Below are 23,294 nucleotides of genomic sequence, written 5' to 3'. Positions count from 1 at the left end.
AACATTTACAAAAAATCTATAATACAAAATTAAAATAAAAACAAGAAACTAAAAAATAAAAGCATAATAAATGGAAAGAAAGCAAGACAAATATAAAATAAAGTTTAAAAAATGAATTATAAAGAATCCAATAGAAAAAGTAAATTTGAAAATTAAAGTAGAAAGTTAAAATAAACAAATAAAATTAATTAAAATATAAACTTAAATTAAACAAATAAGATGACACACTAGCTGGATGCACAAAATGGCTGCCAGCCACATGTTCAAACAACAACAAGGAGCAATGAGGCATGTTGAACAAAGAACACCTGCAAGGCTATGGCAAAGCGACATTGGCTGGATGAACAAAACAACAACAAGGAGCAAGGAGGCATGGGAAACAAAGAACACATGTAAGCCTATAGCAAAGGAACACTGACTGGATGCACAAAATGGCTACCAGCCACCGGGTGAAACAACAACAGTGCGCATGGAGGCTTGCGGAACAAAGAGCATATGCGAGCCTATGGCCAAAGCACATGGCTGGATGCACAAAATGGCTACCAGCCACATAGTCAAACAACAACTGTGAACAAGGAGTCATTGATAACAAATACCCACATGCAAGCCTATGGAAATAGACTACACAAAATGTCCCCTGACCACTTGGCGTGGAGAAAAGAAACAAATGGGTGATGATGGCAGACACACACACACGCACACCCACCCACAAACATACACACACACTGGCATAAGGAGGCATGGTGTTAATACTGATGCAATCGCTAACAATAATTCAGCAATGCAAAACACTAAAATTAACTGTCATAACATTTTCACAACGCACATCCTCCTATGCCATCAAATAGGACCCCACAACAAACACTTTTTGCAACAAAAAAAACCACATGAAATGCAAATATTAGCCAACATTTTGAATTTAATCCAATGCCATCCCTCCCATAAATGAAGTTTTAAAAACATATACCACTGAAACATGTGCATATACTATACACTGAGGACTACTAGTACTGGCTCCTACTGACTAGATGGCCCTTTAGAAATGTAGGCCACATAGTAAAATAATATTGCAAATGTTACAAACATGTAGAAAAGGTAGAGCTGTGCAGCAATTTTACTTCACAAAGGGTGAAACATCTATAAAATGCAATATAAGTAATACTAGGCAAACCACCACTGCAAAAGTTTAAAATCACATTAAAGTACAAGGAATTACTGGTGCATGCCCAAGCAAACAAACAACACTGTTATACAATCATTTGTTTTTTGTGAAATCACACGAGTTAAAAAAGTCCTTAAGTCTAAAGATACATCCAGGAGACAGAGTGATCCTTCCACCTCGAAGTCCAAGTGAAAAGTGACCAGGAGATGGAAAAAGGCACTGGGAGGAGCCTGTTGGACAGTAACAGGAAGTTGGAGTTTCTGGGGCACATCCTTCCTATTTGGGGAAAAAAAAGAAAGAGGCTTCTCACGCTAAAAATCAACTTTAAATGTCCACTGGAGAAGAAAATCTACTCAAAAACCTCTTTTTGACTAGAATAGCTTGCATCTCAAGTAGAAAATCTATTCCAGTTGCATATGTGCTTGTGAGCAGATCCGTTTTGGCCACAGTTGTGGCTGTAAGCAGCACAAGTAAACAAAGTCTCAAATGCATGTCTGGATGCAGCAGCATGAGCGAACGCCAAGACTTGCGCGCGCTAGTGGCCGGACAGTATTGTGGTACGTGTGAGCATTAAAACCAAATCTCACGCGCACTAATGAATTCCACTCCAGATTGCGGGATTTGGGAACTCTGTGCTACTCTGAGTAGCATGAAGTGCCCGAATTCCACAAACCTCGCCAGAGGAGCGGAGTTCTATGCCCGGGCCTAATTTTGACACTTCTCTGAGCCAGATCATGGCCCCATGGCAGACAGGACTGCCATTACAACTGTTTACACTTTTTCTCCTGCTACCCGGTGCTAAAGTGCTTGTGCTCTTCCCCTAAAACATGGCACTTCTGTTATACACTTAACTGGCAACTTTAATTTACTGGTAGGTCCTTAATAAATGTACAGCACATATTTAGGGCCTGTAAATTAAATTCTACTTTTGTCCTGTAACACTGGCTGTGCCACCCAGTATAGTAGCCATTTTAAACATACTTACAATGGCTCCATACTGCAGCCTGTGTGTGCAGTTTTAAACTACCATTTCAATCTGGCAAAATAAACCTTTTACCAGGCCTAAGCCTTTTTTAAGGCTATCTCTTGAGGCTTCTTATTATAATTAATAAAGTGTATGTTTAGATTGGGAGCAGCTAGGAAGAACTTATTGGATTCTTTTGAATTGTATAGTAAATACTCTTTAATGCTAAAGTTGTATTGCTTTTAGCATTATATGAAATATCACTTTTAGAAAGTTTGCTGGTCTGTGCCCAATCCTGCAGTGCTCTACTGCCTCTAAATAGGACCACATGACTGAGTCTGTCTCTTCTGTGATGAGATGTTTATTCATATAAGACATGGGGACAAACAAGGTGACAGGATGGTCCCCCCTAGCAGGATTGCTGGGAAGGAGTTGTAACTAGTCCTGAATGACACTTCATAATACCTTCCTGCAACACACACACAAAGGAGTCTAACACTAGCCTTTTTTCTCTCTAGGCATTTACGAACCAAACCCTGCAAATTACAGGGACCTGGCCAAAAGTAGCTTGGGATTGGGCCACGGCTTGCCCATTCATAATGGCTGGCAGCAAGATAAAAGATGGCACTCTAAGACCCCAAATCAGGTCATTCAGGACCTGTGGAAGATTCTAAAGAAGGACTGCCCTGCTGCTGGTAGAACTGCCCTGCAGACCTGCTGAGGAAAGGACTGCGCTGCTGCCTGGGGAAGGAAAATGGACCACCAGTGTGCCTCATGTGTGAGCTACATATGCACAACAAGCTCCAAATACCATGAAACTTACATGCATCCTGCATCTGGTCCCCGGTGGAGAGAGTCCTACTCCCGCAAGAGGTGTTGCCCAGGCCCTTGGACTCTTGGTTTGGTGCTAGTGTGTAAGACTCCTAATGAAAAGCCAAAATCAGAGGCTTAGAAACTTTCTCACAAAAACTGCTCTGAGAGCTGACATGAGACCACATAACTTGCATAAAGTGTAAGATTTTCAAAATATTTAAAATGTGTATATTTTGTTTAATAGGAAACATCTCGCTGTCATCCTGTGGATCACTGACGAATGATTGGTGTAAGTTTCAATGTGGGAGCGCAATCACTAGTAATGTACATGTCTTCAAGGTAAGATTTGTCAGAACCTGATGTATATTGATGCGTTTCTGTGTATTTGGCACTCAAATCACATGAATGTGAGTCAGGTAGTGACTGGAAGGGGAGTGCTTTCATCAAATCCAACTGACAAATATGAGCTTTGCTAACACAACTCTTGTAATATACAGGTCCAGGGATACCTCACAGTTATTTATTTTTTTAATCTTCTAATTTAGAATGACAATGAGAAGGTGAAGGTCAATTTCATATACCAAAACATTAATATTACAAATAAATGTTAACAAATTAAAATAATATTTGTATGAGAATGGCTTATTAATAAACATGTAATTTATCTAAATAAAGTATCTTAGACCTGTCTCTCGGTATAAAAGGCATCTGATGAATGATTTGCACTCCCCCTAGGACTGTGGATTCTATCCAGCCAAGGAACCATCATGTATGGGTGTGTAGAGGCCATCTGGCCATCATGGGAGTCTGTTGCAGTTTCCTACCCAAATAAGGCTTCAAATGGCCGTGCTCCATCCACACACAAAAGAACCCAGCACCACCCCTGGTGCTGACTTGTGTACCTTTGCATCTCTGCAATTTGAAGAACAAAAGTACCCCATGGCCTATTATTTTAAAAAAATAAGGGGTGTCCTCCACCCACACGCTGACACTGACATTAAAATCAGCACTCTAAGAGAGGGAAATCAGCACAATCACGTGTATGAGAAGATCAAAAGAAGAACAGCAACTTTTAAACAATTTAGGGGGTTATTCTAACTTTGGAGGAGTGTTAATCCGTCCCAAAAGTGACGGTAAAGTGACGGATATACCACCAGCCGTATTACGAGTTCTATAGGATATAATGGACTCGTAATACGGCTGGTGGTAAATCCGACACTTTTCCGTCACTTTTGGGACGGATTAACACCTCCTCCAAAGTTAGAATAACCCCCTTAGTTTTTTCAGTAGTAATTAGGCAAATTCTGGGCAGGCTTGTAAATTGGCCAGATGACCAGTTCACACTGGATATGCACTATACCCTTCCTTTGACAATGCTGAAGTAAGTATTATTCACCAGACAAGTGTCCCTCCCAGTTCCTTGAACACCGGTGTGGTGCTAAATTGTGCTCCTCAGGCAGAAGCGTCTACTTAGTCATTTTTAAAGGGAAATCCACGTGGAGAACCCGAGTGGGAACAAGACTTCCAGCTCATCTATCAGAGGAGGTTGCATCAGCTTTCATTCTGCTTTTGCAGCCGCTCCCACTGAAGGAATCTAACTTCCAAAACAAACAACAAGTCCAAAGATAAAGTTTTCCCCACCACAGTTGTACTTAATTTTAAATGTATCCCATTCCTGCACGACAAGATGTTCATCATGGTTGCTTTATGATTTGAGTCACAATTTGTGCTTAAAAGGTTTTCAAAATTATAACTTGAGTTCTGCTACGTGGATTCTTGACATTTCACATCATTTTCTGTTATCAAGTATTCATTTTTTTCTAAACAAATAAAATCTTGAATTTACTTGCGTTTGTACTTTTTTAGCATATGAATGTTTGATTAACCTCTTCTGTGCCTTGGACGAGATGATCTCGTCCAAGGCTACAGTTCCCCTGTGCCTTGGACGAGATCATCTCGTCCTAGGCACAGGGGAACTTGGGGGCGCGCTAGCGCACCCCCCCGTGCACCCCCCTCCCCCCCCCCCAGGCGGGGATGGAAGGGGAAGACCTTCCCCTTCCACCCCCGCCCCCCCCACGGCAATCCGATGACGTCAGCGCGCGCACAGCGCGCTGACGTCATCTAGTGTTGCCGGGCGCACTGGAAGCCATTTGCTTCCAGCGCGTCTACCGAGGAGGACACGAAAGGTGAGTCCTCTACGTTTTTGGGGGTCGGGGTGGTGGGAAACAGACACGGGGGAAAGGAAAGGGTTTTTCCTTTCCCCCGGTGCCTGTTTTCATTAGATTCCTGCTCCACGATCGCGGGCAGAGCCCGCGATCGTGGAGCAGGAATCTCCACTAGCCACCAGGGATTTATTTTTCTCAATATTTTGGGGGCGACCCCTTGGGCAAGGGTCGCCCCCCCCCGGGGGCAATTATTTTTAGTATTTCGCCCCCCCCTGGGGGCAGATCCGCCGTTTTTTCGGAAAACCACTAGACACCAGGGATAGTGTTATTTTGCCATAATTTTGGGGGCGACCCCTTGGGCAAGGGTCGCCCCCCCCCGGGGGCAATTTTTTTTTGTATTTCGCCCCCCCCTGGGGGCAGATCTGCCGATTTTTCGCCGGATCTGACCCCAGGGGGGGGCGAAAACCACTAGACACCAGGGAAAATGTATTATATTTATTATTTTGGGGGCGACCCCTTGGGCAAGGGTCGCCCTCCCCCGGGGGCATTTTTTTATTGTATTTCGCCCCCCCCTGGGGGCAGATCTGCCGATTTTTCGGCGGATCTGCCCCCAGGGGGGGCGAAAACCACTAGACACCAGGGATATAGTATTTTATGTTTATTTTGGGGACGACCCCCTTGGGCAAGGGTCGCCCCACCCCGGGGGCAATTTTTTTTTGTATTTCGCCCCCCCCCCCCTGGGGCAGATCCGCCGAATTTTCGGCGGATCTGCCCCCGGGGGGGGGCGAAAACCACTAGACACCAAGATTTTATATTTTGTGTATGTTTTGGGGGCGACCCCTTGGGCCAGGGTGGCCCCCCCGGGGAATTTTTATTTGTATTTAGCCCCCCCCCGGGGGGCAGATCCGCAGATTTTTTGGCAGATCTGCCCCCGAGGGGGGTTGAAAACCACTAGACACCAGGGATTTATTTTTATTGTAAAGTTTTTTTTGGAGGGGCGACCCTTTGGGCAAGGGGCGTCCCACTGGGGGACACATTTTTTAGTATTTGCCCCCCCCCTCCCCCCACGGGGGCAGATTGCCAATTTTTGGGCTGATGTGCCGCCGGGGGGGGGGGGCGGGGGGGCAAAATCCACTAGACACCAGGGATTTTGTTTTTGTTGTTTATTTTGAGGGCAACCCCTTGGGCAAAGGTCTCTCCCCTGGGGAGTTTTTTTTTCTGTTTCGGCCCCCCGATGGCAGACCAGTCATTTTTTGGACGATCTGGCCCCGGGGGGGTGGAAGCACACTAGGCGCCAGGGATTGTGTGGTGTGTGTGTAATTTTGTAGGCCCATCTGCCCCCAAGGAGGGCAGAAACCACCAATACGGCAGGGATTTTTTTGTTTTGTGCTGGGGGTGCCCCCTTTGGGAAGGGTTGCCCCCTAAAAGGGGGCACAGAGGTGTTGCCCATTTCGGCTAATTTTTTTACGCCCATCTACCCCCGAGGGGGGGCAGGATCCACTTAGGTACCAGGGACAACTTCTAAGTTCTTGGTGGTGGGGTGTTTGTCAACAGGCAAAGTATTTGTATTTGTGATTATAACAATTTATTTCTTCTTTTTCTTCTAGTTCAACGCTTTTGCTTCCTTTGCTGTGGATCTTAGCGGTTTTGGCAGTAGTTGTCCAGTGGTTTGCATAGCTGCATGTTTTAGGTAAGTGAAAGCAATTTACTCCAAAGGAGTATTGTTGACATGCATGAATGACATGTTTGTAGGTGGTGTACTAAATGCAGTATTGTGTGTTTGACATTGTCCTTAGATTTGAGCACAGTGATGTTTGTGTTGTCATATGTCTAATTTGCTTTTTTCTTTTTTCTTTTTAGTGGGATATCATTGGTGATTGCTGTGTCTGTGCAGAGTAGTTGCTTGGTGAGTAGCTATTTCAGGCAACTGAGTGGTATAGTTTTTTGTAGTACATAACTCTTTGTGATAAAGCTACACTTTGTTTATTACTTATTTTAGTGCTAGTTGTTGTTGGCAATCCATTTGTTGTTAGGATCATGGCTAGCCGCAAAGTGACCGCTCAGCAGGTTGTTCGCATGCTCTTTGAGTCGTCTTCAGACCATGATTACGACACTGACTCTGCATCTGAGGCAGAGGAGGAAGCAGGAGATTCTGGAAGTGAGTTTTCTGTCCAAGAGTATTCTTCTGATGAGGAAGCTACTCTCAGTGCAGATGAAGGGCCTGAGTTAGAGGAGGACATTGATGTGCCAAGAGTGCAGCAGCCTGGGGCTGAAGGGTTTCCCATTAGAAGACCTGACACCTGGATTGCCCCAAACATGGAGCAGCCACAGTTACCTGCATTTACTAGTCTCCCAGGGTGTAGAGTTAATACGGAAAACTTTCTGCCTGTCCATTTCTTTCACTTGTTTATGGACGATGTATTTTTGGAAGAGATTGTGGAGCAGACAAATGTGTATGCAGAGCAATATTTGCGGGACAACGCTGCCAGACTTAAGCCTCAGTCTAGAGCTACTCATTGGGTTCCCACATATCTGGAAGAGATGAAAAGGTTTTTAGGTTTGTCTTTTTTGATGGGGTTGATCAGGAAGCCGTCACTGGCTTCTTATTGGTCTACTAGTCCCTTGATGGCAACTGCTATATTTCCTGCAACTATGACACGTAATCGGTATTTGCTTCTTCTTCGTATGCTGCATTTTGTAGACAATGCTTTAGCCTTGCCACGAGATCACCCTGATTGTGACCGCCTTTTTAAGATTAGGCCTGTCCTTGATCATTTTGTGGATCAGTTTTCAGAGGTCTATGTTCCAGGCAAAGAGATAAGTGTGGACGAGTCTTTGGTCCTTTTCAAGGGGCGTTTAGTTTTTAAGCAGTACATCCCTAGTAAGAGGGCACGGTATGGGATTAAATTGTATCTGCTGTCAGAAAGCAGTACAGGATATGTTTATAATTTCCGGGTCTACACTGGTAGGGATTCCAGTATTGACCCTCCTGGTTGTCCGGCCACTTTTGGAGTTAGCGAAAAAATTGTGTGGGAACTTGCTAGACGGCTGTTTAACAAAGGTCACCATTTGTACGTAGATAATTTCTACACTGGAGTGCAGTTGTTCAAGGAGTTGTTTAGGGTGGACACTGTTGCTTGTGGCACAATCCGTTCTAACCGCAAAGGCTATCCAAGGGAGCTTGTCTGTAAAAAACTTGAGAGGGGACAGTGCAGTGCCTTGCGGAATAATGAGCTGTTAGCTATGAAATTTTCAGACAGGAGGGATGTGTACATGCTATCGACCATCCATGATGAGAGTACTTCCCCTGTGGCTGTTTGGGGTCAGGTTGCGGAAGTGCGCAAACCTGCGTGCATTTTGGACTACAATAGGCACATGGGTGGTGTTGATAGAGTAGATCAGAGGTTGGAACCTTACACTGCTCTTCGTAAGTCCTATGTGTGGTATAAAAAGTTGGCCCTACATTTATTTCATTTGGCAACTTTTAATGCCTTTATTGTATACAAGGATTGTTCACCTGAGTCAAGGATGACTTTTGTTAAATTTCAGGAGTCGGTGATAGAAAGCCTTATTGTGGTGGAACCGGCAAGAGTTCCTAGAGTAGAAGTGGTGGAGGATGTGGCTAGATTGAAAGATCGGCACTTTCCAGATCACATTCCTCCCACTCCCAAAAAAGACATGCCCACAAAGAAATGTAGAGTATGTGCCCGGAGATCAATCCGGAGGGAGAGCCGGATGTACTGCCCCGAATGCCCTTCAAAGCCTGGGCTGTGTGTGCCTAGCTGTTTAAGAAGTTACCACACAAGGAAAAACTTTTGGGAAATACCGTGAGCGTAAGCTGTCTGTTTTATATTTTCCACGGTTGGCATCTGTCGTGTATTTAGTTTGAGGTTTTGTGTTTGTAGTTTTGTGCCTATTTTATAATTAGTAGTTTATTTGTTGTTTATAAATAAAAAAAAGTGATTGCGGTGTGCGTGGGGTGGCGCTTGGCTGGCGGTGTGCGTGGGGTGGCGGTGTGCGTGGGGTGGCGCTTGGCTGGCGGTGTGCGTGGGGTGGCGCTTGGCTGGCGGTGTGCGTGGGGTGGCGCTTGGCTGGCGGTGCAAGCCAAACGGCAGTCCACACTCCCATCAGCTGGTGTGATTCTTGTATCAGGCATGTGGCGTATGTAAGTGATGGGCCCTTGAGTGGCGCGGTCTGTCGATGTGAGTGTTGTAATGTGCTGGGCCCGTGGCTGGCGGTGTGAATGGTCTTGTGCGTGTCATGTATGAAAGGTGTGTGAATGGACTGTAAAGCGGTTGGTGCCTTGTCGCGGCTTTACAGCTCACGAGCTGTGAGTCATTGGTTCACTTTTTTGCCTTTCAGTTATTAGCAGTGCATTTCATTTTTGTGAAATCTCTTGTTAATAAAATTTGATCCACTGAACCATCACTCACCCTCGTGCCAAATCCAACCAGTATGTGTTGTAAAAAATGACAAAACCTGCTCCGCTGTAATCAGGCGTCGCAGCACACCTGTGACACGCTAGGTGCCTCGGGTGGGACCCCGATGATGAAGCATGCCACCAACTTGGTTGGTGGGTGAGGGGTCTTCTTCACATAACCTAAGTGTTTCTTTTCACTATTTTAGTGTTTGGCACATCACGGACGTATGTGCACACATCAAAATGATATATTGCAAAAATACCTATCCCTTCTATCTCTTCAGGTTTTGGGCCTTATTCTGTTGCAGGCACCTGGCCCACCCACACAAGTGAGGTATCATTTTTATCGGGAGACTTGGTGGAATGCTGGGTGGAAGGAAATTTGTGGCTCCTCTCAGATTCCAGAACTTTCTGCCACAGAAATGAGAGGAAAAAGTGTTTTTTTGGCCAAATTTTGAGGTTTGCAAAGGATTCTGGGTAACAGAACCTGGTCCGAGCCCCGCAAGTCACCCCTCCTTGGATTCCCCTAGGTCTCTAGTTTTCAGAAATGCACAGGTTTGGTAGGTTTCCCTAGGTGCCCGCTGAGCTACAGGCCAAAATTCACAGGTAGGCACTGTTTTCTTCCAAAATTTTGGTTGTGTCAACGTTGCGCTTTGGGGTGTTTCCTGTCGCGGCCGCTAGGCCTACCCACGCAAGTGAGGTATCATTTTTATCGGGAGACATGGGGGAACGCTGGGTGGAAGGAAATTTGTGGCTCCTCTCAGATTCCAGAACTTTCTGCCACAGAAATGTGAGGAACATGTGTTTTTTTAGCCAAATTTTGAGGTTTGCAAAGGATTCTGGGTAACAGAACCTGGTCCGAGCCCCGCAAGTCACACCTCCTTGGATTCCCCTAGGTCTCTAGTTTTCAGAAATGCACAGGTTTGGTAGGTTTCCCTAGGTGGCGGCTGAGCTAGAGGCCAAAATCTACAGGTAGTCACTTTGCTAAAAACAGCTCTGTTTTCTGTGATATGTCCACGTTTTGTTTTGGGGCATATCCTGTCGCGGGCGGTAGGCCTACCCACACAAGTGAGGTATCATTTTTATCGGGAGACGTGGGGGAACGCTGGGTGGAAGGAAATTTGTGGCTCCTCTCAGATTCCAGAACTTTCTGCCACAGAAATGTGAGGAACATGTGTTTTTTTAGCCAAATTTTGAGGTTTGCAAAGGATTCTGGGTAACAGAACCTGGTCCGAGCCACACAAGTCACCCCTCCTTGGATTCCCCTAGGTCTCTAGTTTTCAGAAATGCACAGGTTTGGTAGGCTTCCCTAGGTGGCGGCTGAGCTAGAGGCCAAAATCTACAGGTAGTCACTTTGCTAAAAACAGCTCTGTTTTCTGTGATATGTCCACGTTGTGTTTTGGGGCATATCCTGTCGCGGGCGCTAGGCCTACCCACACAAGTGAGGTATCATTTTTATCGGGAGACGTGGGGGAACGCTGGGTGGAAGGAAATTTGTGGCTCCTCTCAGATTCCAGAACTTTCTGCCACAGAAATGTGAGGAACATGTGTTTTTTTAGCCAAATTTTGAGGTTTGCAAAGGATTCTGGGTAACAGAACCTGGTCCGAGCCACACAAGTCACCCCTCCTTGGATTCCCCTAGGTCTCTAGTTTTCAGAAATGCACAGGTTTGGTAGGTTTCCCTAGGTGGCGGCTGAGCTAGAGGCCAAAATCTACAGGTAGTCACTTTGCTAAAAACAGCTCTGTTTTCTGTGATATGTCCACGTTGTGTTTTGGGGCATATCCTGTCGCGGGCGCTAGGCCTACCCACACAAGTGAGGTATCATTTTTATCGGGAGACGTGGGGGAACGCTGGGTGGAAGGAAATTTGTGGCTCCTCCCAGATTCCAGAACTTTCTGCCACAGAAATGTGAGGAACATGTGTTTTTTTAGCCAAATTTTGAGGTTTGCAAAGGATTCTGGGTAACAGAACCTGGTCCGAGCCACACAAGTCACCCCTCCTTGGATTCCCCTAGGTCTCTAGTTTTCAGAAATGCACAGGTTTGGTAGGTTTCCCTAGGTGGCGGCTGAGCTAGAGGCCAAAATCTACAGGTAGTCACTTTGCTAAAAACAGCTCTGTTTTCTGTGATATGTCCACGTTGTGTTTTGGGGCATATCCTGTCGCGGGCGCTAGGCCTACCCACACAAGTGAGGTATCATTTTTATCGGGAGACGTTAGGGAACGCTGGGTGGAAGGAAATTTGTGGCTCCTCTCAGATTCCAGAACTTTCTGCCACAGAAATGTGAGGAACATGTGTTTTTTTAGCCAAATTTTGAGGTTTGCAAAGGATTCTGGGTAACAGAACCTGGTCCGAGCCACACAAGTCACCCCTCCTTGGATTCCCCTAGGTCTCTAGTTTTCAGAAATGCACAGGTTTGGTACGTTTCCCTAGGTGGCGGCTGAGCTAGAGGCCAAAATCTACAGGTAGTCACTTTGCTAAAAACAGCTCTGTTTTCTGTGATATGTCCACGTTGTGTTTTGGGGCATATCCTGTCGCGGGCGCTAGGCCTACCCACACAAGTGAGGTATCATTTTTATCGGGAGACGTGGGGGAACGCTGGGTGGAAGGAAATTTGTGGCTCCTCTCAGATTCCAGAACTTTCTGCCACAGAAATGTGAGGAACATGTGTTTTTTTAGCCAAATTTTGAGGTTTGCAAAGGATTCTGGGTAACAGAACCTGGTCCGAGCCACACAAGTCACCCCTCCTTGGATTCCCCTAGGTCTCTAGTTTTCAGAAATGCACAGGTTTGGTAGGTTTCCCTAGGTGGCGGCTGAGCTAGAGGCCAAAATCTACAGGTAGTCACTTTGCTAAAAACAGCTCTGTTTTCTGTGATATGTCCACGTTGTGTTTTGGGGCATATCCTGTCGCGGGCGCTAGGCCTACCCACACAAGTGAGGTATCATTTTTATCGGGAGACGTGGGGGAACGCTGGGTGGAAGGAAATTTGTGGCTCCTCCCAGATTCCAGAACTTTCTGCCACAGAAATGTGAGGAACATGTGTTTTTTTAGCCAAATTTTGAGGTTTGCAAAGGATTCTGGGTAACAGAACCTGGTCCGAGCCACACAAGTCACCCCTCCTTGGATTCCCCTAGGTCTCTAGTTTTCAGAAATGCATAGGTTTGGTAGGTTTCCCTAGGTGGCGGCTGAGCTAGAGGCCAAAATCTACAGGTAGTCACTTTGCTAAAAACAGCTCTGTTTTCTGTGATATGTCCACGTTGTGTTTTGGGGCATATCCTGTCGCGGGCGCTAGGCCTACCCACACAAGTGAGGTATCATTTTTATCGGGAGACGTGGGGGAACGCTGGGTGGAAGGAAATTTGTGGCTCCTCTCAGATTCCAGAACTTTCTGCCACAGAAATGTGAGGAACATGTGTTTTTTTAGCCAAATTTTGAGGTTTGCAAAGGATTCTGGGTAACAGAACCTGGTCCGAGCCACACAAGTCACCCCTCCTTGGATTCCCCTAGGTCTCTAGTTTTCAGAAATGCACAGGTTTGGTAGGTTTCCCTAGGTGGCGGCTGAGCTAGAGGCCAAAATCTACAGGTAGTCACTTTGCTAAAAACAGCTCTGTTTTCTGTGATATGTCCACGTTGTGTTTTGGGGCATATCCTGTCGCGGGCGCTAGGCCTACCCACACAAGTGAGGTATCATTTTTATCGGGAGACGTGGGGGAACGCTGGGTGGAAGGAAATTTGTGGCTCCTCTCAGATTCCAGAACTTTCTGCCACAGAAATGTGAGGAACATGTGTTTTTTTAGCCAAATTTTGAGGTTTGCAAAGGATTCTGGGTAACAGAACCTGGTCCGAGCCACACAAGTCACCCCTCCTTGGATTCCCCTAGGTCTCTAGTTTTCAGAAATGCATAGGTTTCGTAGGTTTCCCTAGGTGGCGGCTGAGCTAGAGGCCAAAATCTACAGGTAGTCACTTTGCTAAAAACAGCTCTGTTTTCTGTGATATGTCCACGTTGCGTTTTGGGGCATATCCTGTCGCGGGCGCTAGGCCTACCCACACAAGTGAGGTATCATTTTTATCGGGAGACGTGGGGGAACGCTGGGTGGAAGGAAATTTGTGGCTCCTCTCAGATTCCAGAACTTTCTGCCACAGAAATGTGAGGAACATGTGTTTTTTTAGCCAAATTTTGAGGTTTGCAAAGGATTCTGGGTAACAGAACCTGGTCCGAGCCACACAAGTCACCCCTCCTTGGATTCCCCTAGGTCTCTAGTTTTCAGAAATGCATAGGTTTGGTAGGTTTCCCTAGGTGGCGGCTGAGCTAGAGGCCAAAATCTACAGGTAGTCACTTTGCTAAAAACAGCTCTGTTTTCTGTGATATGTCCACATTGTGTTTTGGGGCATATCCTGTCGCGGGCGCTAGGCCTACCCACACAAGTGAGGTATCATTTTTATCGGGAGACGTGGGGGAACGCTGGGTGGAAGGAAATTTGTGGCTCCTCTCAGATTCCAGAACTTTCTGCCACAGAAATGTGAGGAACATGTGTTTTTTTAGCCAAATTTTGAGGTTTGCAAAGGATTCTGGGTAACAGAACCTGGTCCGAGCCCCGCAAGTCACCCCTCCTTGGATCCCCCTAGGTCTCTAGTTTTCAGAAATGCACAGGTTTGGTAGGTTTCCCTAGGTGGCGGCTGAGGTAGAGGCCAAAATCTACAGGTAGTCACTTTGCTAAAAACAGCTCTGTTTTCTGTGATATGTCCACGTTGTGTTTTGGGGCATATCCTGTCACGGGCGCTAGGCCTACCCACACAAGTGAGGTATCATTTTTATCGGGAGACATGGGGGAACGCTGGGTGGAAGGAAATTTGTGGCTCCTCTCAGATTCCAGAACTTTCTGCCACAGAAACGTGAGGAACATGTGTTTTTTTAGCCAAATTTTGAGGTTTGCAAAGGATTCTGGGTAACAGAACCTGGTCCGAGCCACACAAGTCACCCCTCCTTGGATTCCCCTAGGTCTCTAGTTTTCAGAAATGCATAGGTTTGGTAGTTTTCCCTAGGTGGCGGCTGAGCTAGAGGCCAAAATCTACAGGTAGTCACTTTGCTAAAAACAGCTCTGTTTTCTGTGAAATGTCCACGTTGTGTTTTGGGGCATATCCTGTCGCGGGCGCTAGGCCTACCCACACAAGTGAGGTATCATTTTTATCGGGAGACGTGGGGGAACGCTGGGTGGAAGGAAATTTGTGGCTCCTCTCAGATTCCAGAACTTTCTGCCACAGAAATGTGGGGAACATGTGTTTTTTTAGCCAAATTTTGAGGTTTGCAAAGGATTCTGGGTAACAGAACCTGGTCCGAGCCCCGCAAGTCACCCCTCCTTGGATCCCCCTAGGTCTCTAGTTTTCAGAAATGCACAGGTTTGGTAGGTTTCCCTAGGTGGCGGCTGAGCTAGAGGCCAAAATCTACAGGTAGTCACTTTGCTAAAAACAGCTCTGTTTTCTGTGATATGTCCACGTTGTGTTTTGGGGCATATCCTGTCGCGGGCGCTAGGCCTACCCACACAAGTGAGGTATCATTTTTATCGGGAGACGTGGGGGAATGCTAGGTGGAAGGAAATTTGTGGCTCCTCTCAGATTCCAGAACTTTCTGCCACAGAAATGTGAGGAACATGTGTTTTTTTAGCCAAATTTTGAGGTTTGCAAATGATTCTGGGTAACCAAACCTGGTCCGAGCCACACAAGTTACCCCTCCTTGGATTCCCCTAGGTCTCTAGTTTTCAGAAATGCACAGGTTTGGTAGGTTTCCCTAGGTGGCGGCTGAGCTACAGGCCAAAATCTACAGGTAGTCACTTTGCTAAAAACAGCTCTGTTTTCTGTGATGTGTCCAGGTTGTGTTTTGGGGCATATCCTGTCGCGGGCGCTAGGCCTACCCACACAAGTGAGGTATCATTTTTATCGGGAGACGTGGGGGAATGCTGGGTGGAAGGAAATTTGTCGCTCTTCTCAGATTCCAGAACTTTCTGCCACAGAAATGTGAGGAACATGTGTTTTTTTAGCCAAATTTTGAGGTTTGCAAAGGATTCTGGGTAACAGAACCTGGTCCGAGCCACACAAGTCACCCCTCCTTGGATTCCCCTAGGTCTCTAGTTTTCAGAAATGCACAGGTTTGGTAGGTTTCCCTAGGTGGCGGCTGAGCTAGAGGCCAAAATCTACAGGTAGTCACTTTGCTAAAAACAGCTCTTTTTTCTGTGATGTGTCCACGTTGTGTTTTGGGGCATATCCTGTCGCGGGCGCTAGGCCTAGCCACACAAGTGAGGTATCATTTTTATCGGGAGACTTGGGGGAACATAGAATAGCAAAACAAGTGTTATTGCCCCTTGTCTTTCTCTACATTTATTCCTTCCAAATATAGGGGTGTGTGTAAAAAAGACATCTATTTGAGAAATTCCATGTAATTCACGTGCTACTATGGTCACCCCGGAATTCAGAGATGTGCAAATAACCACTGCTCCTCAACACCTTATCTTGTGCCCTTTTTGGAAATGCAAAGGTTTTCTTGATAGCTATTTTTTACTCCTTATATTTCAGCAAATGAATTACTGTATACCCGGTATAGAATGAAAACGCACTGCAGGGTGCAGCTCATTTATTGGCTCTGGGTTCCTCGGGTTCTTGATGAACCTACAATCCCTATATATCCCCGCAACCAGAGGAGTCCAGCAGACGTAACGCTATATTGCTTTCGATAATCTGACATTGCAGGGAAAAGTTACAGAGTAAAAAGTAGAGAAAAATTGATGTTTTTTTCACCTCAATTTCAATATTTTTCTTTTTCAGCTGTTATTTTCTGTTGGAAACCCTTGTAGGATCTACACAAATGACCCCTTGCTGAATTCAGAATTTTGTCTACTTTTCAGAAATGTTTAGGTTTCTGGGATCCAGCATTGGTTTCATGACCATTCCTGTCACTGACTGGAAGGAGGCTGAAAGCACAAAAAATTGCACAAATGGGGTATGCTCCAGTAAAATGCCAAAATTGTGTTGAAAAATTGGGTTTTCGGATTCAAGTCTGCCTGTTCCTGAAAGCTGGGAAGCTGCTGAGTTTAGCACCGTAGACCCTTTGTTGATGCCATTTTCAGGGGAAAAACCACAAGCCTTCTTCTGCAGCCCCTTTTTCCAATTTTTTTGAAAAAAACGAAATTTTCACTGTATTTTGGCCAATTTCTTGACCTCCTTCAGGGGAACCCACAAAGTCTGGGTACCTTTAGAATCCCTAGGATGTTGGAAAAAAAGGACGCAAATTTGGCTTGGTTAGCTTATGTGGACAAAAAGTTATGAGGGCCTAAGCGCGAACTGCCCCAAATAGGCAAAAAAAGGCCTGGCACAGGAGGGGGAAAAGGCCTGGCAGCGAAGGGGTTAATACTGTACACAATGCCTTATATTTTAACCTGATTACCTTCAAACAAGTAGAAGGTTTAACAAGTTTCACTTTAGACATCTTTGATAAACCATGACAAGTATTTGTATCTTTGGCCCTCAATCTAAAATTAATAAAATAGGCAAAAAGCATATGCTTATTCAGTAGGAGTGTTTTGATTATAGCAATAAATAACATATATTCTCCAAAAAACTAAACACTGGAAGAACAACACAAACAACTATTAATACATCGTTTATTTACCAATAAACCTAAACCTGTAACATTAAATACACTGCTATGATAATCCTATACTAAAAATAGAAAACATTTCCAGAGTCAGAATAACACAATTGAATGGAATGAGATTTTAGGCAGAGTCCAAAGTTAGTAGTAGCTTGTTCAGAAGTTGCAGTTCATAAAAGACAAACGTTGTTTAGAATGCGCTGACAAGTTTATGCTGTTGGTCCACAGGAGAACTTTAACGCTTATGTCTTTTGGTGGTGGTCTTCTTGGGATCTTCTTGTACAGATTCTGGATGACCTTCCACTCCGGAGGGGAACTGACGTTTTCAGTGTTGAGGCTAGGATGTGATTTCAGTTGTTCCACTGGATTCTGGGTGAACCCTTTCTGGGGAGGTTCTTTACTGAGGGGTAGATAAAGGTGGATGCCTACAGAAAGTGGGTGAGGGATTTCTGATTGCACAGCAAATGTCCTGGAACCCATCCTTCACCACAATGTTATGGCTGCACACTTACTCTGATTAGATGCTGTAGAAGATCATTAGTGGCCGTCTCCTAATGTCTGTGTACCATCTGCAACTCTATTTCATGCCCAGGAGATCATTGTATCTTTGAACAAGATTGCTCAACTAACTTATCTGATTTTCATTTCTGGAGGCTAAACCCATGATATTATGGCACACAGTAGTGCTACAACTACTCAGCTCTTGCATTCCAGGCCTCAACTTAGCAGCACTACCCTGCAACTCTGTAGAGGAGTACACCATTAGTGTATTTACTGGGTTTGCAGCAGATCTTGTAGCTCACAAAATGGTGGTCTTAGTGATAGGGACACAGAGAGGAAATATATACATTTGGGAAATATGGGCCTAGTCAATGCTCTCTGTAAATGTACCAGACACAGGCAGCATGAGTGTTGGAAATTGAGGGGGGTGAAATCCTACTCAAGCAGCAACCACAATCTGTCAGGGTGAAACACAGCAAACCTCAAATTAACCTGTGCTAAACCCTCTGATAACTTGGCACAAGGCAGTCACGCTTAACTTAGAGGCAATGTCTAAAGTATCTATGTAGCACTTAGGACAGTAATAAAGTGGAAATACAACACAAGAAAAACGCAACACCAATTTTGAAAAAAAGTGTAAACTTTAATAAACTATTTGACACCAAAACAAGAAACATGCAATCAGTAGAACCAGAGAGATGCATTTTTAAAGATTTCAGATAAGTAAAGCACTTAAAGACATAAAACTCCACTCATGGTTATCTGTTTGTGCAAGACTGTGTGAAAGTCACAAGTTAAGGCTGACCACGATGGAGAGGAGGCCACATAAAGGAACCAGGTTAATCTCAGTAAAAGTTACTTTCCAAAGTGCAGCACACAGAGTTCTGTTCATGGATGAAAGGAACACAAGGATTTGGGAGAGAGACGTAGCTGGCTGTCAATGTAGCTCAATGAGCAGGCCGGGCTTCATGGATGCCCATCGCTGCAGCACAAAGATCATGTCAGGCGTCACGGATAGTTGTTGCTGGAACTTCACGTTATTGGTCAGTGCAACCTTTAGATGTTGTAGTGTGAAGTGCTGATCTTGCATTAACAGGTATCGCTGGCAGTCGCTGTGGCACAAAGAGTCAGTTTCACTAGAGCTTTGCATTCGGGGTGGTGTGGGTATCAAGATCCTGAGACAAACTGGCCCACTCATGGTCGCGATGAGCCCAAAACATCAGGATTTCTTCTTTTATTTGGAGAGAAGCTCAACTGATGCCACTCCAAGAGACCAGGAGATGAAGGTCGCCTCTAGCAAGTCAGAAACTCACTGCAGTAGAGGCCAGCAGGGCTGAGGAGAACTAGTTGCAGGTCAAGGGAGCAGGTCAGCTGGGCAGTTACAGGGAGCCTCTGGAGTTTGTTATGTTCCTGTAGTTTAGAACAGGTCAGTCAGCTGACCATTGGAGTCACTTCAGCCTTGGATGAAGGGTGAAGATTCAGTCTTCCTTCTCAACAAGAAGGACAACAGAGTAACAAGGCAGAAGATGTGCAGTCCTACTTGCACAAAGCAGCACAGCAGTTTTTATTCTTCAGTATCCACAGGACTAGGAGATTACTGAAGATTTTGAGGGTCATATTTGTATACCTGGTGCTTTCTTTGAAGTAGGAGAATTGCCTTTGAAGTTCGTGAAGTTTCCTGTCACCCTTTCCCTATCTCCAAGCTTGCTGCATGAACAATGCAGTGGTGACAAATACTTTCTGTGAAGGCAAGGCACAGCCTATTCAGTTGCAAGTGGGGCTGAACCCAGAGCCACCCCGCCCATCCTGCAAGTTGATGGTCCATCCAGACACACCTCATCCCTCTATTTTGTGGTTATCTTGGAGGAAAACAAAATCAAACTGCCACCTACACAGTCATGTGTCTCTGGAACATGCTGCAGGTATCAAATAGATAGGGCAGGAAAATGCCAACGTTATAAAAGAGACATTTTGAAAATTATAACTTAAAATTTGACTATCATTAAAGAGGATTTTTAATTACAATTTCTCATACACCAAACATGAAATGTTCACCTGTTCCCAATCAAAGTTTAGCACTCTTTAAATGTAATGTCAACCCAATGTTATCCTATGGGAGAGGTGGGCCCGAAAAGTGAAAAACACATTTAGGCATTTTTCACTACTAGGAAGTGTAAAACCTAAAAACACTTGTCCAGTCATTTCAATATACTGCTTCTTCCCCTGTGTGGTTGTTTAGAGGCCTACCGTAGGGATTACTTGCATGTATTAAAAATAAAGATTTAAGCCTGGCAAAAGATCTATTTTGCCAGATTGAAATGGCAGTTTAAAACTGCACCCACAAGCTGCAGTGGCAGGCCTGAGACATGTTTACAAGGTTACTTAAGTGGATGGCACAATCAGTGCTGCAGAACTACTAAGTAGCTTTTAATTTCTAGACCTGTGTACATGTAGTACCACTTTAGTTATTTACAAGTAAATAAAATGTGCAAGTTGGGTGTAAGTCAATTCAACCTCATTTAAAGGTGAAACTCTTTAGTACAGCTTAACAGTGGTAAGATGCACAGAGTCTTGAAAGGCAACCAAATTTGTTTCAGAAAACAGGAGGATGAGGGCAAAGCATTTAGGGATGATCCTGTGGAAAGGGTCAAGTACAGCAGTGAGGCTTACCCATGCAGCCTGATAAACTGCCAGCCTGTTCCTCCTTATAATCAAGTCCAGTAGAAGACGTACGTTCACTAAAGGTTTGAGCCTCTGTTGGATTGCTGGATGGGTTGCTTCCATTGTTGCTCTGGACCTCCACTCTGTCTGTGGGTCCTAAAATTACATTAAAATAATTCAAATTAAAAAAAGGTTGAAATCATTTACAAAAAAATTAAAATCCCTGAACAGGAGTTGGCCAGACACATTTGTTTGTCAGAAATGAGCTACATAAACCATACACCATACTACAAGGGCTAAAGGGTATAATGAACTAGTAACATCACAGACATGAAATCTGTCACTGTTGAAACTTAGTAAGCCATCCACACAAATCCGCAAGTCCACAATATAATGTATACACATTGAATAACAAATAAAAACCTGAACCAAACTATACTGTTGAGTGTGACCTGCTACAGAAAGGCCTAGAACCAAAGGAGGTCCATCTATGATCCTGTATCCTTTGTGGGCAGAATGATATTTTACAAAGAAGACACAAGTGAGTAATGGGGTAAGTATATGCCTCAGAGATATTGAAGATGGAGTTATAAATTGGCTGGATGAACTGACTACAAGAGCGTTTAAAGGTAAGCTTATAACTGTGCACCCTTGCTTACTATGCCTAATCCTGTCAGAGCCATGTCCCAACCTGTCTGCCCCAGCTTAAAACCTGTTTTTACAAATATAACAGTGGACTGCAGGCTGATTATCTTTAGCAACATCTTGAATTGTTTGTTGTCAGAAATATATGAGAATAGTGTTGGGATGTATGGTGAAACACTCCTTTAAATATTGCAATAACAAATGTAAACATAAGAAAATAAAAGAGTCATAATCAAGTGCAATATAATACTCAAAGGAGGCCCGATGTCCTATGGCAAATAAATGTGCAGTAATCATTTCAATAAAAGTAAAATGATTTATCATTTTTAAAAATGATTAGCAATTGCAGCAAAATAGAAAATGTATTAAACCTATATGCATGGGAAGGTAATGTGACGTTTGAATACATAACCTTGGCAATAGAGTGCATACATGGAAAGTTTAAACTTATTATTACCTTATGCTTACTTAAACTGAAGACATTTGTAAACATTTGATAAACATCACTACTTTATTTAAAAGCCACTAGTGATGTTAGGCAGTATAAGCAAGACATATAAGTAATAGTCACTGTAGTGTCCCACTACGAAAACGTGATACACCGTAGAGACCAGTGAACACATGGCTTACACACTGACATTGCACTCTGGCAGAGCAACTTTGAAGCAAACAACTCACCATAACCATTAAGACATTTACAAAGTTAAAAACATGCTAAAGAAAATACTTAAGACTACAGAAAGGCAGATGTAAGATGAACTGAAGTCAGAGTACAATTGATGTAAGTAGATGAAAAGCATGCTAAGACGTGGAGCATAAGCCTTGTGACAAAATATTAGACTTCAATAAGGACTAAAAGGCTGTAAAGTAAAACAAAAAGTAAAAAAAAAACAAATAATCACTTATCAGTTTCCACTCCTCCAGGGATTCCCGAAAGCCTTCAGTGTGCGGAGTAGCCAATACCTTCTCCGCCCAGGGAAAGAGTTGGAACGGCCTGAGAGATCAACCACCAGTCTGTTGGGCATGCATGCGCACTTTAGAGGTCAGGAAGTGCGCTGTCCACCACAGATCATTTCAGTGATTGTGTATTTACTTGTCTGATGGAAGATACAGCATCCACTTTCAACACTATTCTATTCCACATTTGCCTTTTCTGTGTCATAGCAGTAGTCTGAAAAAGGTAACCAAACAACTGTGGCGCTACCCTAAAAATCTCATTCACCATTACTGTTAAATCTGACTGAAAATCTGGGATTCCTTCTTCCTGCCATGTCAATACAAATTAAGGAACAATAATTGCAAGAACAAAATATATAAGAGACAACAAAACATAATGCTAAGAATCACTAATCTGATGATGGTCCTGCAACAGCAGAAAGGCAATGGAGTTTAGGTTAAAGAGGTGTGGCTTTTATAATGTGTAAACCAGGTTTTCTTAATATTCACAACAATCTCACATATGTTTTATGTATGCATCTTTCATTAAGTCATAAAGATGCGTCAACAAATATATCCTCCATGACATTACTCCATTAAAAGAACCCTGCAACACCACTGTGGTGACTGATACATTCACATTTGGCAGCTAGTACACCATCTTGCCAACACTGACTGAGTGCTTTCTGATGTCAGGTGAATGCACACCACAGGTGGAGGACAAACGTTAGAATAATGGATCAACCTCAGTCAATACGGAAAAAGGGTGCTTCTGTCAAACATGTAAATGAGTCAGAGGAATCTCCACAAGCATAACGGATGAATAGAAACCTCAGTCACGGAGGAGGGGCAGCCCAAATGCTATGATCTAAATCAAGCCTTAAGTCCAAGTCACAAAATAGAAAGAGATTTAATATGTATTAACGAAATGAATTGACAGAATAAAAGCAAATAACATCATGAGCTAATTATTGGCACACTCCATCGAGTTAATGACAAGGGCCCAAATTGGATTCAATTGTTTCCTTTCTAGGCTGCCTTTGATGATGGATAGTTCCAGCCTTCTGATATTTGAAAACTGATTCCCCAAAGTAGTTAACAGAGGGGAATTACACAATCCAGTCACAGCTGTGCTATTCTGAATCTAGCCAATATACTTATAAAAAAGACAGTTCTGCTAATTTTGTCTGAAATTCCCATAGAACAACTTAAAACTTCAAGGGTTAGACAAACTATCCTCTAGGTATACATGGAGATCTCTTCAAACACCTGTGCCTAATATTGGACTCGGTGATACAAGTGACAAAAGATATGTATAGTGTCTGCCATGCATTCTCACATCAAGAACATGCTGAATTAGAGTGACAGCCCCATTCATGTAATCT

At 44.2% G+C, this 23,294-nt stretch overlaps 1 long non-coding RNA gene across 1 annotated transcript in view; it reads right to left on the bottom strand.

The window, feature by feature from the left end:
• The window catches only part of LOC138247358 (uncharacterized), a 154,604-nt gene that overhangs the window by 64,017 nt on the left and 67,293 nt on the right, over nt 1-23,294 (bottom strand). Inside the window, exon 2 of the long non-coding RNA XR_011194466.1 lies at nt 20,338-20,484. This is a non-coding gene — a long non-coding RNA (uncharacterized lncRNA). The remainder of the gene's footprint in view (nt 1-20,337; nt 20,485-23,294) is intronic.

This window comes from Pleurodeles waltl, chromosome 7 (genome assembly GCF_031143425.1).
Source record: "Pleurodeles waltl isolate 20211129_DDA chromosome 7, aPleWal1.hap1.20221129, whole genome shotgun sequence".
NCBI lineage: Eukaryota > Metazoa > Chordata > Amphibia > Caudata > Salamandridae > Pleurodeles > Pleurodeles waltl.
The sequence above is the reverse complement of the archived record's forward strand: the minus strand, read 5'-3'. Positions and strand labels throughout refer to the sequence as shown.